Source organism: Cherax quadricarinatus, chromosome 15 (assembly GCF_038502225.1).
Source record: "Cherax quadricarinatus isolate ZL_2023a chromosome 15, ASM3850222v1, whole genome shotgun sequence".
Taxonomy (NCBI): domain Eukaryota; kingdom Metazoa; phylum Arthropoda; class Malacostraca; order Decapoda; family Parastacidae; genus Cherax; species Cherax quadricarinatus.
Genome location: NC_091306.1, coordinates 12,197,253 through 12,215,541, shown reverse-complemented (window position 1 = coordinate 12,215,541; position 18,289 = coordinate 12,197,253).

Below are 18,289 nucleotides of genomic sequence, written 5' to 3'. Positions count from 1 at the left end.
GTGATACCTCATTACGTACCATGACTCGTTGTTGCCTCCTTGTCAAAGTAGGTTTTCGAAGACCTACTTCGACTAGTGGATGGTACCACTATGACCCGCCTCCTCCTGCTTCGCCTCACCTGACAGTATATAAGCCACATCTACGGCCCTATGCTGTACATTCTACAAGATTGATGGATTGAACACATCGACTCCAGAATGAGGGACTGATTACCTCAAACTCCTCGTCTCCTTACACCTTTCTACTTTGCATTGGCCTGATGAAGCCACTGTGTGGCAAAACGTTTCCTCAATAAAGATTCCCATATGTTGCATAAGTGTCTCAATCTTCGACTGTTGTCTTCCTCCTAATGTGGCTATACATCAGTTTGTGTGTGTGTGTGTGTGTGTGTGTGTGTGTGTGTGTGTGTGTGTGTGTGTGTGTGTGTGTGTGTGTGTGTGAGCTTTCAGAAATATTTCAGTCACAACAACTAAGACTTCAGAGGTTAACCCAGTAACTTAAGTCATCAGTGTTGACAAGGTTGATAGTGACATTTCAGTTGCTACGAGATTTGAATCCAACCAGAAGAGTTATTCGCGAGTTACTGAGTGGAAACCATCCTAATTTCTTCAGTAAAAACGAAAAGTTGTCTCTTACGCAGTTCATAACAAATTCGGACCTTCCGGCTTCGAAAGTTTAAAGCCAATCTGAAGAGGCATTCTCTAGACATCACATGGAAACCAATATGTATATCAGAATACACCAGAGCTTGTTGCACAAATACCAGTATTTCGTTTTTCCTCGATAAAAATGACAAATTAGCACTTAACCTAAAATCAATCCGCACTTTTCTGTTAGTAAGATTCACCAGTGTTTAGAGTTTGAAGCTGATCAGAAGAAGCATTCTCCAGTTACACCAAGGAGACTGATTTCTTTGAAGAAACTGGTAAGTTAAAACTTATACAACCCAAGATCAATGTGAAGCTTCCCTTTGAGGAGAACATACCGGAGCTAAAAGTTTGAAACCATCCAGAAGAGGCATTCTCCAGTTAACGAACAGGACCCAGCAATTTCAAGTGTATTAACATTATTGCTGATTAGAAAATGTTCACCTTCACGACCTCTGGCCGAAAGTGTCATGTTCATGAAGTGGCTCAGACGTAGATATTGAAACCTTTCAAAATGGGCAAACTGACGTGGTTGGTGCGTTGGACTACGTGCGGCCATCAGTAACAGCCTGGTTGATCAGGTTCTGATCCACAGGGAGGCCTGGTCAAGGACTGGGCCGCTGGGGCGGTTGACCCCAGGAACACCCTCGAGGTAGACTACTCCAGGAGGGTTGGTACTCCGTTAACACTTTCAGTCTTATAAGAACATAAGAAAGAAGGAACACTGCAACAGGCCTACTGGCCCATGCGAGGCAGCTCCAATTCTCGTACCGCCTTAAGCCAATGCCTTGACCTAGTGAGGTCAGACACGTCACTTAAGGGAGGAGCGCTGCATCCGACCTAGTAGCACAAGCTAGCCAGGTCCAACTCACACCCACCCACACCCACTCATGTATTTATCCAACCTATTTTTAAAACTACACAACGTCTTAGCTTCTATGATGGTACTCGGGAGTTTGTTCCACTCATCCACAACTCTATTACCAAACCAGTGTTTTCCTATATCCATCCTGAATCTTAATTTTTCCAATTTAAAACCATTGCTGCGAGTTTTGTGTATGTTAGATATTTTCAGCACGCTATTTACATCCTTTTTATTTATTCCTGTTTTCCATTTATACACCTCAATCATATCCCCCCTAATTCTACGACTTTCGAGAGAGTGCAGATTCAGGGCCCTCAGTCTATCCTCATAGGGAAGATTTCTGATACATGGGATCATCTTTGTCATCCTCCTTTGTACGTTTTCCAGAGCATTTATATCCATTCTGTAATACGGTGACCAGAACTGAGCAGCATAGTCTAAATGAGGCCTAACCAAGGATATATAGAGTTGAACAACAACCTGAGGACTCATATTATTTATACTTCTTGCTATTAAGCCAAGGATTCTGTTAGCTTTATTGCGAACACTAATGCACTGTTGTCTTGGTTTCAGATTACTGCTAACCAGAACTCCTAAATCTTTTTCGCAATCCTTAATATTAAGATCTACATTATTTAGTTTATATGTGGCATGGTTATTTTATTATTTATTGTCCAACATTTAGAACTTTGCATGTGTCAATATTAAACTGCATCTGCCACTTCTCCGACCATGCTTCAGTCTATTCAAATCATCCTGGAGTGCTCTAATGTCCGCATTAGAATGAATTGGACGGCCTATTTTGGTGTCATCAGAAAAATTTGCTTATGCCACTATTTATTTCCTCATCTATGTCGTTTTATGTAGATTGTGAACAACTAGGGGCCCAACACTGACCCCTGAGGAACACCGCTTGTGACGTGCCCCCATTCCGACTTCTCCCCATTTATGCTAACTCTCTGCTGCCTATTCGTCAACGATGCCTCAACCCAGGAAAAAAATTCTACTCCTATTCCGTGTGCCTTAAGTTTCCTCAATAGCCTCTGATGTGGGACCCTGTCAAAAGCCTTACTGAAGTCCATATACACAATATCATATTCATCACCATGATCTACCTTCTCAAACACCTTAGTGAAAAATATTAGTAAATTCGTAAGACAGGAACGCCCCTTTGTAAAACCATGTTGAGAATCATTAATCAATCTGTGCCTGTCAAGATGGCTACGAATTGCCTCAGCAATTATTGATTCCATAAATTTTCCCACTATGGAGGTAAGGCTTATTGATCTATAGTTCGAAGCCAAGGACCTGTCACCTGCCTTGTAAATAGATATTACATTTGCCATTTTCCACTTATCAGGCACTATGCCAGTTTGTAGTGATATGTTGAAAAGATTAACCAAAGGTATGCTAAGTTCCTCTTTACATTCCTTTAACACCCTTGCAAACAGTTCATCAGAACCTGGAGATTTGTTAGGTTTTAATTTCTCTATTTGTCTGAGGACCATGTCACTAGTTACTGCAATCGTGCATAGTTTAATATTGTCCTGTTCTACATAATTTATTATTTCTGGAATTTTGCTAGTATCTTCCTGAGTGAAAACCGAGAGGAAGTAAGAATTGAAAATTTCAATACATATCCATATCACTGTCAGTGATTTGACCTGAGTTACTCTTAAGTGAGCCTATTTTGTCCTTAATCTTACTTCTGTATACCTGAAAGAACCCTTTTGGGTTAGTCTTTGAATCCCTTGCGACCTAAGCCTCATAATCCCTTTTTGCTTTTCTTATTCCTTTTTTTATTTCTCTCTTTAACTGAATATATTGATTTCTTAACTGCCCATCCCCTCTTTTCATACACCTATATATACCTCTCTTTTGACCATTGAGATGTTTTAATCTATTGTTCACCCATTTGGGATCATTTTTGTTAGATCTAATTTCCCTACTCAGTAAGATGCACTGGTAGTAAAAGTTTGAAGTCGATCAAAAGAGGGATTCTCAAGTGATGCAGGGTTACCAAAATCACCACTGTTGCCATAAACCTTTCACCAGTTACAGCACACCAGTATTGAAAATTTGAAGCCTATAGAGTGAAGCATTTTCAAGTTGCAAATAAGAACCCTGGTGGGCAGAGAAAGCTCCAGCAGCCACTTGGTGTCCCTCTGGAGATACTAAATAATACTTCCCAGGTTAACAATCTCAAACAAAATTGTGTTGTCTATGGCTGAATATCTAAACACGCTTTACATGTAGTTTATGTTTTAAAACCCACTATTGCAACAGTACACTTGTTATCTCTTCCCTTCGTATGAGTGAGGTCTCCAGCACGTACACTGCTGGAGAACAGGTAGCGGGTTAATAATCTAAAAGATCGCTGGTTCGACTACTGGTTACTCCCATATTTAATAACTAAGATCATGGCTCTAACCAATCATTACACTTAACAGGCGGTTAAGTGATTAAACCTTGGAAAAATAACTCTATATAATTATACTGCCTCTAACTTTTTGAAAAGTATAAAAATTATGAGCTGTTTTATATATCACTGTCACTGTCGTTTTTGTTGCATCAAATATTTACACAGAAAAAAACAGGATTATTGTAACACCAAGTGACAGACGAGTTAATGTAACGTAACTAGACACCTGTTTTATCACACCTGTATTTACACGGATATGTATGCGTAATTTCAGACAATCACAAGTGAATTATAATCCACAAATAATATTCTGGTAACAAAGACCGAGCATCCGGCTTTATTATTATTTTATTATTAAAGATTCCGGCTGCCCGACCCGCCATGACACATCACCACAAACACTCAGAAGTTCAACAACGAATTTTTTATGTTAACATATTTTTTTCTGGTTACTAATCATATATTTTTGAATAATTTTATGTAGTATCTTATTTTGTAAGATAATGTGTATGGTACAGCTTGTTATAGGAGGTCTGTGTACGAGTTACCAGTGTTGGTTATTGTATTGTGTAATGTTCCTGGGATAACCATTTTAAATATATTTACTGTTTTTGTTGCATCTCAACAAGTATAATAATTGAAGACTTAACAGCATTTTACATTTCTGTATTTTAAAGCTGATTTCTTCTTATCCAAATCTCAGGTAATCTTTGTTTTGTTTTGTTTTTCTGGCATGTGATATTGGGTGTCTGTTACCTCGCTGGGATGACGTCACACCGCTGGTGGGAGGAAGCGAGGGAATTCACCATCACAACCACCTACCATCACCACCACCACCATCACTATCTACCACCACTACCACCACCACCATCACCATCACTATCTACCACCACGATCACCACCTACCACCACCATCACTACCTACCACCGTCACCATCACCACCACCTACCATCACCACTACCATCTACCACCATCACCACCTACCACCATCACCACCTACCACCATCACTACCTACCACCACCACCATCACTATCTACCACCACTACCACCACCACCATCACCATCTACCACCACGATCACCACCTACCACCACCATCACTACCTACCACCGTCACCATCACCACCACCTACCATCACCACTACCATCTACCACCATCACCACCTACCACCATCACTACCTACCACCACCACTATCACCACCTACCACCAACACCACCATCACCACCATCACCACCATCACCACCATCACCACCATCACCACGTACTACCATCACCACAATCATCACCTACCACAGTCATCACCACCTACCACAATCACCACCTACCACCATCACCACCTATCACCATCACCATCTACCACCATCACCAACTACCACCATCACCACCACACACCACCATCACCACCATCAGCACTGTTCACAACCAATATCACCCACTACCACCACTGGTCACCACCACCATTAAAACTGCCATAACCACTACCACAACTACCACCATCACCACCAGTCTCTAATCCTACAAGGATTCAGAGTCTCAGTTTGCGACTTTGCAATAGCCAGTATTATACAACTGGCGTCAGCTTGAAGGCTGGAACTGACATAATACTGAGCTGGCACCTGCAGGCTGACACTATCCAACACGACCACTGACCAGCCAGGTCAGTACTAATATTACTACCGGGGATTTATGTCCAAGTTCCTAATGTTAATACGGGCTATATATACAGTCACTTCTGTCCTCTTTGTTCAGATATCCTGTAAGGGAATACATGGAATAGTCTCTCTTGGACGAGGTGATGTGTGGTGTGAATATTATGCAGAAAATTCGGAGTGTGGAAATTAGGAGAAGGTGTGGAGTTAATGAAAGTATTAGTCAGTCGGCTGAAGACGGGTTGTTGAGGTGGTTTGGTCTCTTTACTGTCTCCTTCAGCCAGAGATCAGTGTTTGTGTATATTTCGCATGCTCTCGCGAATTCCTTGCATTGTTCAAGTCTCTAGTAAGGCTGATGCATGCAGGGGATGAGATGAAAAGCTGTAAGCCTTCTCCCTGAAAGCTGGCTGCCTTGGATTAAACGTGTAGCGCATGCTACACGCCAAGGTATTGTCCAGTGTGGGTAGATTGGTAAAGCACTGCGTACCTTGTCCTAAGGTTCGTAGGTTCGAGTCTCCTTCAGCCAGAGATCAGTGTTTGTGTATATTTCGCATGCTCTCGCGAATTCCTTGTATATATATATATATATATATATATATATATATATATATATAATGAGGTTCACCTCTGGTGCAAATTGTGGGACCCAAAGCTTTTTAGAAGTGCATAAAAAGGCTTCAAGGAAGAATATTTGGATTTCTTCCCGATGTCATTTGAATATTCCACTTTCCATATATATATAAATATATATATATATATATATATATATATATATATATATATATATATATATATATATAAAACAACCAGTGTGAAAGAGTAATGAAATTCCAAGCGCTTTCGTGACTACTCACATTGTCATAGTTCCTTGACAATGTGAGTAGTCACGAAAGCGCTTGGAAATTCATTACTCTTTCACAGTGGTTGTTTTGCATATTTTAAAATCACCTGTTTACTGTGATCTTATTGCATATATATATATATATATATATATATATATATATATATATATATATATATATATATATATATTATTGTATCCACGAAACGAGTGGTATTGATCAATATCAACACTGCACTAGCCAAGGAGTCGAACCCATGCTGCTTTGGCCCGCCTCATGGTGAACGAAAGCGCATGACGCTTTAGACCACTGGCGCATCCAGCCAAGCTAGATGTTGTACCCGCCATCGAAGGACATACAGTGGTGTGGACGCCTCCGAGCTGATTTCATTCTACTCCCTGTTTATGTGGGTTCGACTCCTTAGCTAGTGCAGTGTTGTTATTGATATATATATATATAGATATATATATATATATATATATATATATATATATATATATATATATATATATATATATATATATATATATATACATATATTTATATATACATTATCATGAGGAGTCTCACGACAGCCGGATGCCCAGCAGTAAGGGAGCCACCTCAACTACGCAGATCTGATGGCAGTCAGAAGCGTCCAGATGGTATCACACTTCAAGCCTGGACAGACGGTAAGCAGGTGGTGTGGGACTACACATGTGCATCTACCTTGGCTGATACCTATCTCCAGTACACCAGGGAGGAAGGAGGGGCAGCCGCCAGCTTCAGGGAGTCCCAAAAGTCTAGAAAATATGAAGAACTTGCCCATCATTAAGTGTTTGTTCCCATAGGCTCAGAGACCCTTGGTTCATGGGGAAAAAGTGCATCTAAGTTCCTTAAGGAGCTAAGCAAAAGACTCATCAGGGTAACTAGGGATCCCAGGGCAACTAGTTTTCTGTTCCAGCGACTCAGCGCTGCTGTTCAGAGGGGTAATGCCTGCTGTATTTTGGGCACGCGCCCCAGTTCCGAAGAGCTGGATGAGATTTTTGCATTATGATCAGTGACAAACACGTAACACTATGTACTAGACATGTATCTCTCACATCTCATGTACTGTATATGCCATCTTTATATCAACAATAGCTGATCGTCGAACTCTGCTTCGCCTGCATTCAGCCCTCGTTTTGTCGAAGCTCGATTGTGGTGACCAGATTTGTTCCACGGCCTCTCCTGCTACTCTCTCTAGCCTTGGCTCTATCCATCACCGGGGCTTACGTTTGTGCCTTGGTGCTTTTCGCTCTCACCCTGTTGGGAGCCTCTGTGCAGGGGCAGGTGTTCCATCCTTGTCTGGTCGCCGTGGTGCCCATTGCCTTCGTTGCTGTGTGCGCTCTCACGATCTACACAGTCCTTCCATTTGTGGAATGGTCACCGATATTGGTAGACATTCTTTGTTCGTTCGCCGCCCCTGTTTGCTCCGTCCCTTTTCTCTTCGCCTGCTTTCGCTCTTGTCTTCCCTTCAGTTACCACCTTTGTGTGTTCATGTGGCGTCTCACTTTTCCCTGCCCCCCTGGGAGGTTCCAGCTGTTCGGGTCTGTTCTTTCTCGCTCCCTTGCTCGAGGGCTCAGCTGCCTGCGGTGGCTTCCCGCTCTCTTTTTCTTGATCACTTCCACTCTCATTCTCGTGCCGCCGCTGTGTGCACGGGTGGCTCTGGGTCTTCGGACGGCGTCGGATTCGCAGCAGTGTTTCCGGACAGCGTCGTGCAGGGGCGTTTGCTGTCTTCAGCTAGCATTTTTGCTGCTGAACTGTATGCCATTCTTGCAGCACTTATTCGTGTCGCATCTGTGCCTGTGTCATCATTTGTGGTGGTCTCAGACTCCCTTGGTGCTCTGCGGGCTGTGCGAGGGTTTGATGCATCTCATCCCCTAGTTCTCCGTGTCCAGCTTTGGCTGCGCCGTATCGCTGCCAAACATGAAGATGTTGTTTTTTGTTGGGTCCCTGGTCATGTCGACGTGCGGGGCGGTGAACGGGCAGACGCTGCTGCGCGGTCAGCAGTGTGTGACCTACCAATTTCCTATCGAGGTGTTCCATTTCTGGACTATTTTGCTGCAGTGGCTGCCCACCTTCGCACCCGTTGGCAACAGCGTTGGTCGGCTCTGCTCGGTGGCAAGCTTCATTCTGTTGAACCGAGCATAGGTTACTGGCCGTCTTCTTGTCATCAGTGCCGAGGTTGGGAGACCACTCTCTCCCGCCTTCGCATTGGCCACACTCGTCTTACTCATGGGTATCTCATGGAGAGGCACCCTGTTCCTCTCTGTGAGCAGTGTCAAGTTCCAGTATCGATTAGCCACATTCTGTTAGACTGCCCTCTCTATCAACGAGCACGCAGAATTTACCTCCAACGTCGTCTTCGTTCTCCTACTCTCTCTTTACCTTCCCTTCTTGCTGATGGACCCTCCTTTAATCCTGACTCTCTCATTGACTTCTTGACAACGACTGATTTACTCCACAAACTCTGATGATACTTTTCGCACTCCCCTCAGCCCTTTCTGGTTCAGTCTCTTGCTGCCCTTTACCCTTTTACCATCCACTGCCCCGCTGTTATCCGTAACCTGTTGCTCATCCATCTCCCTTTTGCCACCTGATGCCCTCGCTTCCTTCCTGCCCTGCAGCGCTGTATAGTCCTTGTGGCTTAGCGCTTCTTTTTGATTATAATAATAATTTATATCAACAATGTATCTCTTAAACCTTTTGTACCATATTATGTAATAAAATATACCTATTGCTAAAAAAGAATGAAAAGATGGGGTGGTAGGGGAAGTGGAATATTCAAACGGCTTCAGGAAGAAATCCAAATATTCTTCCTTGAAGCCTTTTTATCCACTTCTCCGAGGCTGTGATGGGTCCCACAATTTACACTAGAGGTGGACCGCCCCACCTAGGGTATCTAACGAGAAACTTATTTTCTCAAACAACATGACCTGTTATAAACAATTAGAAAAAGCTTGGGGCTGGCTTTTTATATCTTATAATTTCCTACTTGACATCTCAGAAACCCTCCTACCCCATATGGGTAGTGGGGTGATGATGGTAGGGTGGGGTTGGCACCGACCACTAACCCAGTCTAACTGTAACCGTGGCCGGTGACACCTACGCTACTCTGAAACCTTTCTCCCTGCTTTGGTTGCTCCCTTGCAACATTGCACAGCTCCTGATGACGCACTGAGAAGTGTGAAAGTCTTGAGCTAAAGATTTAAACCCCCCCCCTTCCTGGTGGCTTGTCCTGCATAGTTAAGATCGCCCGTCTGCGATTGTTTGCATATATATATATATATATATATATATATATATATATATATATATATATATATATATATATATATATATATATATATATATATATATATATATATTTCTTCTCAATTAAACAGTTTTCGTTAATTCTGAGCGTGAGGACCTGGGAGTCAAGTACCATGACAAATATTACCATCACTCGTGACTTAACAAATATGAGGAACTAATGGACGCGAGTGAGCATCGCTGTCAACAAAAACTATCAGATTCGGTATTTGATTTCGACCTAATCTGGCGGAAGTGATCCCCCAATCAACGGCATTTTTAATTAGCGTTGATGACACCAGGCTGGATGATGAGTGTGGATATCATTATCATTGTGTTAATTAGTATTATTCAAAGCTGGGATTACCAGCCGGATATTTCATCGGGAGAAATTTTTTGGCCCCGAGAGTGATCTGCTTGTGGTGAAGTTGGACTGTTATTATTATTATTATTATTATTATTATTATTATTATTATTATTATTATTATTGTTGTTGTTGTTGTTGTTGTTGATGTTAGTACTGTTGTTGTAATTATTATTGTTATTATTATTATTATTATTATTATTAGTATTATTATCATTATTATTATTATTATTATTTTCTTATAATTATTACTATTATAGTGTACAAGGGAAAGCGCTAATCCAGACGCATTAAGTCACCATCAACTGTCACTCCTGACAGTTGATGGATAACTGTCACTCCTGACAGTTGATGGATAGCTGTCACTCCTGACAGTTGATGGATAACTGTCACTCCTGACAGTTGATGGATAACTGTCACTCCTGACTCTTGATGGATAACTGTCACTCCTGACAGTTGATGGATAATTGCCACTCCTGACAGTTGATGGATAACTGTCACTCCTGACAGTTGATGGATAACTATAACTCCTGACAGTTGATGGATAACTGTCACTCCTGACAGTTGATGGATAACTGTCACTCCTGACAGTTGATGGATAACTGTCACTCCTGACTCTTGATGGATAACTGTCACTCCTGACAGTTGATGGATAACTGTCACTCCTGACTCTTGATGGATAACTGTCACTCCTGACAGTTGATGGATAACTGTCACTCCTGACAGTTGATGGATAACTGTAACTCCTGACAGTTTATGGATAACTGTCACTCCTGACAGTTGATGGATAACTGTTACTCCTGACAGTTGATGGATAACTGTCACTCCTGACAGTTGATGGATAACTGTCACTCCTGACAGTTGATGGATAACTGTAACTGCTGACAGTTGATGGATAACTGTCACTCCTGACAGTTGATGGATAACTAACTCCTGACAGTTGATGGATAACTGTAACTCCTGACAGTTGATGGATAACTGTCACTCCTGACAGTTGATGGATAACTATCACTCCTGACAGTTGATGGATAACTGTCACTCCTGACAGTTGATGGATAACTGTAACTCCTGACAGTTGATGGATAACTGTCACTCCTGACAGTTGATGGATAACTGTCACTCCTGAGAGTTGATGGATAACTGTCACTCCTGAGAGTTGATGGATAACTGTCACTCCTGACAGTTGATGGATAACTGTAACTCCTGACAGTTGATGGATAACTGTAACTCCTGACAGTTGATGGATAACTGTCACTCCTGACAGTTGATGGATAACTGTAACTCCTGACAGTTGATGGATAACTGTCACTCCTGACAGTTGATGGATAACTGTCACTCCTGACTCTTGATGGATAACTGTCACTCCTGACAGTTGATGGATAACTGTCACTCCTGACAGTTGATGGATAACTGTCACTCCTGACAGTTGATGGATAACTGTCACTCCTGACAGTTGATGGATAACTGTCACTCCTGACAGTTGATGGATAACTGTCACTCCTGACAGTTGATGGATAACTGTCACTGACAGTTGATGGATAACTGTCGCTCCTGGCAGTTGATGGATAACTGTCGCTCCTGACAGTTGATGGATAACTGTCACTCCTGAGAGTTGATGGATAACTGTCACTCCTGAGAGTTGATGGATAACTGTCACTCCTGGCAGTTGATGGATAACTGTAACTGCTGACAGTTGATGGATAACTGTCACTCCTGACAGTTGATGGATAACTGTAACTCCTGACAGTTGATGGATAACTGTAACTCCTGACAGTTGATGGATAACTGTCGCTCCTGGCAGTTGATGGATAACTGTCACTCCTGACAGTTGATGGATATCTGTAACTATTGACAGTTGATGGATAACTGTAACTCCTGACAGTTGATGGATAACTGTAACTCCTGACAGTTGATGGATAACTGTAACTCCTGACAGTTGATGGATAACTGTCACTCCTGACAGTTGATGGATAACTGTAACTCCTGACAGTTGATGGATAACTGTCACTCCTGACAGTTGATGGATAACTGTCACTCCTGACTCTTGATGGATAACTGTCACTCCTGACAGTTGATGGATAACTGTCACTCCTGAAAGTTGATGGATAACTGTCACTCCTGACAGTTGATGGATAACTGTCACTCCTGACAGTTGATGGATAACTGTCACTCCTGACAGTTGATGGATAACTGTCACTCCTGACAGTTGATGGATAACTGTCACTCCTGACAGTTGATGGATAACTGTCGCTCCTGGCAGTTGATGGATAACTGTCGCTCCTGGCAGTCGATGGATAACTGTCACTCCTGACAGTTGATGGATAACTGTCACTCCTGACAGTTGATGGATAACTGTCACTCCTGACAGTTGATGGATAACTGTCGCTCCTGGCAATTGATGGATAACTGTCACTCCTGACAGTTGATGGATAACTGTCACTCCTGACAGTTGATGGATAACTGTCACTCCTGACAGTTGATGGATAACTGTCGCTCCTGGCAGTTGATGGATAACTGTCACTCCTGACAGTTGATGGATAACTGTCACTCCTAACTCTTGATGGATAACTGTCACTCCTGACTCTTGATGGATAACTGTCACTCCTGACAGTTGATGGATAACTGTCACTCCTGATAGTTGATGGATAACTGTCACTCCTGACAGTTGATGGATAACTGTCACTACTGACAGTTGATGAATAACTGTCACTCCTGACAGTTGATGAATAACTGTCACTCCTGACTCTTGATAGATAACTATCACTCCTGACAGTTGATGGATAACTGTCACTCCTGACAGTTGATGAATAACTGTCACTCCTGACTCTTGATAGATAACTATCACTCCTGACAGTTGATAGATAACTATCACTCCTGACAGTTGATGGATAACTGTCACTCCTGACAGTTGATGGATAACTGTTACTCCTGACAATTGATGAATAACTGTCACTCCTGACTCTTGATAGATAACTATCACTCCTGACAGTTGATGGATAACTGTCACTCCTGACAGTTGATGAATAACTGTCACTCCTGACTCTTGATGGATAACTGTCACTCCTGATTCTTGATGGATAACTGTCACTCCTGACAGTTGATGGAACCCGGCACTCCTGATAGTTGATGGATGACTGTCACTCCTGACAGTTGTTGGATAACTGTCACTCCTGACAGTTGATGAATAACTGTCACTCCTGACTCTTGATGGATAACTGTCACTCCTGTCTCTTGATGGATAACTGTCACTCCTGACAGTTGATGGATAACTGTCACTCCTGACTCTTGATGGATAACTGTCACTCCTGACTCTTGATGGATAACTGTCACTCCTGACAGTTGATGGATGACTGTCACTCCTGACAGTTGATGGATAACTGTCACTCCTGACAGTTGATGGATAACTGTCACTCCTGACAGCTGATGGATAACTGTCACTCCTGATTCTTGATGGATAACTGTCACTCCTGACAGTTGATGGATAACTGTCACTCCTGACTCTTGATGGATAACTGTCACTCCTGACTCTTGATGGATAACTGTCACTCGTGACTCTTGATGGATAACTGTCACTCCTGACAGTTGATGGATAACTTTCCCTCCTGACAGTTGATAGATGACTGTCACTCCTGACAGTTGATGGATAAATGTCACTCCTGACAGTTGATGGATAACTGCCACTCCTGACAGTTGATGGATAACTGTCCTGACAGTTGATGGATAACTGTCCTGACAGTTGATAGATAACTGTCACTCCTGACAGTTGATGGATAACTGTCCTGACAGTTGATGGATAACTGTCCTGACAGTTGATAGATGACTGTCACTCCTGACAGTTGATGGATAAATGTCACTCCTGACAGTTGATGGATAACTGCCACTCCTGACAGTTGATGGATAACTGTCCTGACAGTTGATGGATAACTGTCCTGACAGTTGATGGATAACTGTCCTGACAGTTGATAGATGACTGTCACTCCTGACAGTTGATGGATAAATGTCACTCCTGACAGTTGATGGATAACTGCCACTCCTGACAGTTGATGGATAACTGTCCTGACAGTTGATGGATAACTGTCCTGACAGTTGATGGATAACTGTCCTGACAGTTGATGGATAACTGTCCTGACAGTTGATAGATAACTGTCACTCCTTACTCTTGATGGATAACTGTCACTCCTGACTCTTGATGGATAACTGTCACTCCTGACTCTTGATGGATAACTGTCACTCCTGACTCTTGGTGGATAACTGTCACTCCTGACTCTTGGTGGTTAACTGTCACTCCTGACTCTTGATGGATAACTGTCACTCCTGACAGTTGATGGATAACTGTCACTCCTGACTCTTGGTGGTTAACTGTCACTCCTGACTCTTGATGGATAACTGTCACTCCTGACTCTTGATGGATAACTGTCACTCCTGACTCTTGGTGGATAACTGTCACTCCTGACTCTTGATGGATAACTGTCACTCCTGACTCTTGATGGATAACTGTCACTCCTGACTCTTGATGGATAACTGTCACTCCTGACTCTTGGTGGATAACTGTCACTCCTGACTCTTGGTGGTTAACTGTCACTCCTGACAGTTGATGGATAACTGTCACTCCTGACAGTTGATGGATAACTGTCACTCCTGACAGTTGATGGATGACTGTCGCTCCTGACAGTTGATGGATGACTGTCGCTCCTGACAGTTGATGGATGACTGTCGCTCCTGACAGTTGATGGATGACTGTCGCTCCTGACAGTTGATGGATGACTAACACTCCTGATGGATGTTCATTTTATGATCCACCACAGCTTGGGCATTTGGTAGAGGCGGATGACTGATACAACCAGCCTGCGGTTGGGCATTCTCAGAGTGCTCGCTGGGTACACCTGGTAGTGAGGGTACTTGATGGCCTGGTATTGTGGTAGTGGTGGTAGTGGGGTGGTGATAGCCTGGTATTGTGGTAGTGGTGGTAGTGGGGTGGTGATGGCCTGGTATTGTGGTAGTGGTGGTAGTGGGATGGTGATAGCCTGGTATTGTGGTAATGGTGGTAGTGGTGTGGTGATAGTCTGGTATTGTGGTAATGGTGGTAGTGGGGTGGTGATGGCCTGGTATTGTGGTAATGGTGGTAGTGGAGTGGTGATGGCCTGTTATTGTGGTAGTGGTGGTAGTGGGGTGGTGATGGCCTGGTATTGTCTTAATGGTGGTAGTGGTGTGGTGATGGCCTGGTATTGTGGTAGTGGGGTGGCGATAGCCTGGTATTGTGGTAATGGTGGTAGTGGAGTGGTGATGGCCTGGTATTGTGGTAGTGGTGGTAGTGGGGTGGTGATGGCCTGGTTTTGTGGTAGTAGTGGTAGTGGGGTGGTGATGGCCTGGTATTGTGGTAGTGGTGGTAGTGGGGTGGTGATGGCCTAGTATTGTGGTAGTGGTGGTAGTAGGGTGGTGATGGCCTGGTTTTGTGGTAGTAGTGGTAGTGGGGTGGTGATGGCCTGGTATTGTGGTAGTGGTGGTAGTGGGGTGGTGATGGCCTGGTATTGTGGTAGTGGTGGTAGTGGGGTGGTGATGGCCTGGTATTGTGGTAGTGGTGGTAGTGGGGTGATGATAGCCTGGTATTGTGGCAGTGGTGGCAGTGACAGTAGTAGTGGTGGTAGTAGAGCCCACACCTGGTAAAGCAAGTGTAGAGAAAGAGGTAGAGAGTGATAGTGTGGTAAAGAGAGAGAGAGAGAGAGAGATAATGTAGCAAAAAGAGAGAAAGAGAGGCCACGTTAGGAGATACAAGACAATTATTATGTTATTCAGGTGGAAGCTCTAAGCCAGTAGAGGCCATGCAGCGTCTAAGGAATGATAGGCCATCAGGTTTGATCCGAGGAAGCGGGGGAAGTCTGCTGTAATATCTTGTATGAAGACCCCTGTGAAGGGATACTAGGCAGAAGGGATACTAGGCAGAAGGGATACTAGACAGAAGGGAAACTAGACAGAAGGTATACTAGACAGAAGGGATACTAGGCAGAAGGGATACTAGACAGAAGGAATATTAGACAGAAGGGATACTAGACAGAAAGGATACTAGACAGAGGGAATACTGGTTAGAAGACGGGGTAAATTTTGCCATAGGTCTAATTGTCAATGTTTTTCTTCCTGCAGGTCTGACTGTCAATGATACTCTTCCCGTAGGTCTGACTGTCAATGATACTCCTCCCGTAGGTCTGACTGTCAATGATATTCTTCCCGTAGGTCTGACTGTCAATGATATTCTTCCCGTAGGTCTGACTGTCAATGATATTCTTCCTGTAGGTCTGACTGTCAATGATATTCTTCCCGTAGGTCTGACTGTCAATGATATTCTTCCCGTAGGTCTGACTGTCAATGATATTCTTCCCGTAGGCCTGATTGTCAATGATATTCTTCCCGTAGGTCTGATTGTCATTGCTATTCATCAAGGACTGGATGGCGGAGTCAGCCCGACTTGCTCAGTGTGCAGGCTAAACTACCTCATTAATCAACCTCCAGTCATCTCCCATTCAGATGATGCCCTCCTTGGAATGCATTACTTAATGGTCCTTACTACTCTGGTCCATGAGGACGATAGATGAGTGCATGGAGGTAGCGGCGTATAGCGCCCTGTTGTCCTCAGTGTGCACTGGTTACGTTCCCTGGTAGCGGCTTACACACAGTGTTTACAAGGTGGAGCCGTCGACGACACGGCTTTTATATGATCGTATTTTATCTGTTCTCCGCTGACGGCCGTGACTGACATGGTTGGCATTGTTTCTGGTGGTCCTGTCTGTGTGTACGTGTGTGAGAGAGAGAGCTTTATTATACAATCAAATAAACCGCTAAACCGATAAGGGTCATGCAGCGAGAGAGTTAGATGCCTTTCCAGCTATCTACCACTACTACATTATACAGAAACACTGTGTGAGACACTGTACTCTACAGGGGTTGTTCCTTCCCTTGGATGTTATATTTAGCTTTCCTCACCTGTCGTCTAGCCCATTCCAAGAACATTCATGACAACAATACCATCATTACCCTGAGGCCACAATGCATTACTCCTGGGACCCTTTAATATTTATGGTACAAACAACACAGTAACCTCAAGACTCTTCCAAGCACCTGCTCGTGAGTGGCCACTGACGTGGGTGGGGCCACTGAAGTTCCCGAGTACATAGTGCGATTGTAACCTAAATGTACTCGGGGGAAGGGAAGTGGGAAGTACCTTGTACTCAACCATCTATCTCCTTTCTGCCACGTGGGAGTGACAAAAAATATAACTTCCCACTTGTATAGTGCAAATGATGATTAATTACAGGACGGTATGAGAGATTAGAGTTAATTGTTTGTACAAGTGTTTATATTCATCATAACATTACGACTTAGTGCAGTCCCCGTTGTTGCTGTTGCTGCGGCTGTTGCTGCGGCTGTTGCTGCTACTGCTGTTACTGCTGCTGCTGTTATTGTTGTTGTTGCTGCTGCTGCTGATGTTTCTCCTGCTGCTGCTGCTGCTGCTGCTGCTGCTGCTGCTGCTGCTCAGCAGGTATAGAGCGCTGTCTGTTGTCTACTGTTGTAGCGGTGTCAGACCCATAGATCAAGCTTGAGTACCTCATGTTCCCCAGGTCCTGTGTCACCCGTAAATTATATAATAATAATATTATACAGCTTATTAGCGAGTCCGGATGTTTTCTGCGTCCGGCTGTTTTACCAGACTGCTCTTCAACACTTGTCACACAGTGAGTTAAACAAGTTAAGAAAGCCTAGAGAACGAATGGATTTGTCAGTTAAAAACAGAGTAGGGGAGTTAGTAGATGGGGAGATGGAGGTTTTGGGTAGATGGCGGGAATATTTTGAAGAACTTTTAAATGTCGACGAAGAAAGGGAGGTGGTAATTTCATGCACTGGACAGGGAGGTATACCATCTTTTAGGAGTGAAGAAGAACAGGATGTGAGTGTGGGGGAGGTGCGTGAGGCATTACGTAGAATGAAAGGGGGTAAAGCAGCTGGAACTGACGGGATCATGACAGAAATGTTAAAAGCAGGGGAAGATATAGTGTTGGAGTGGTTGGTATTTTTGTTTAATAAATGTATGAAAGAGGGAAAGGTACCTAGGAATTGGCGGAGAGCGTGTATGGTCCCTTTATATGAAGGGAAAGGGGACAAAAGAGATTGTAAAAATTATAGAAGAATAAGT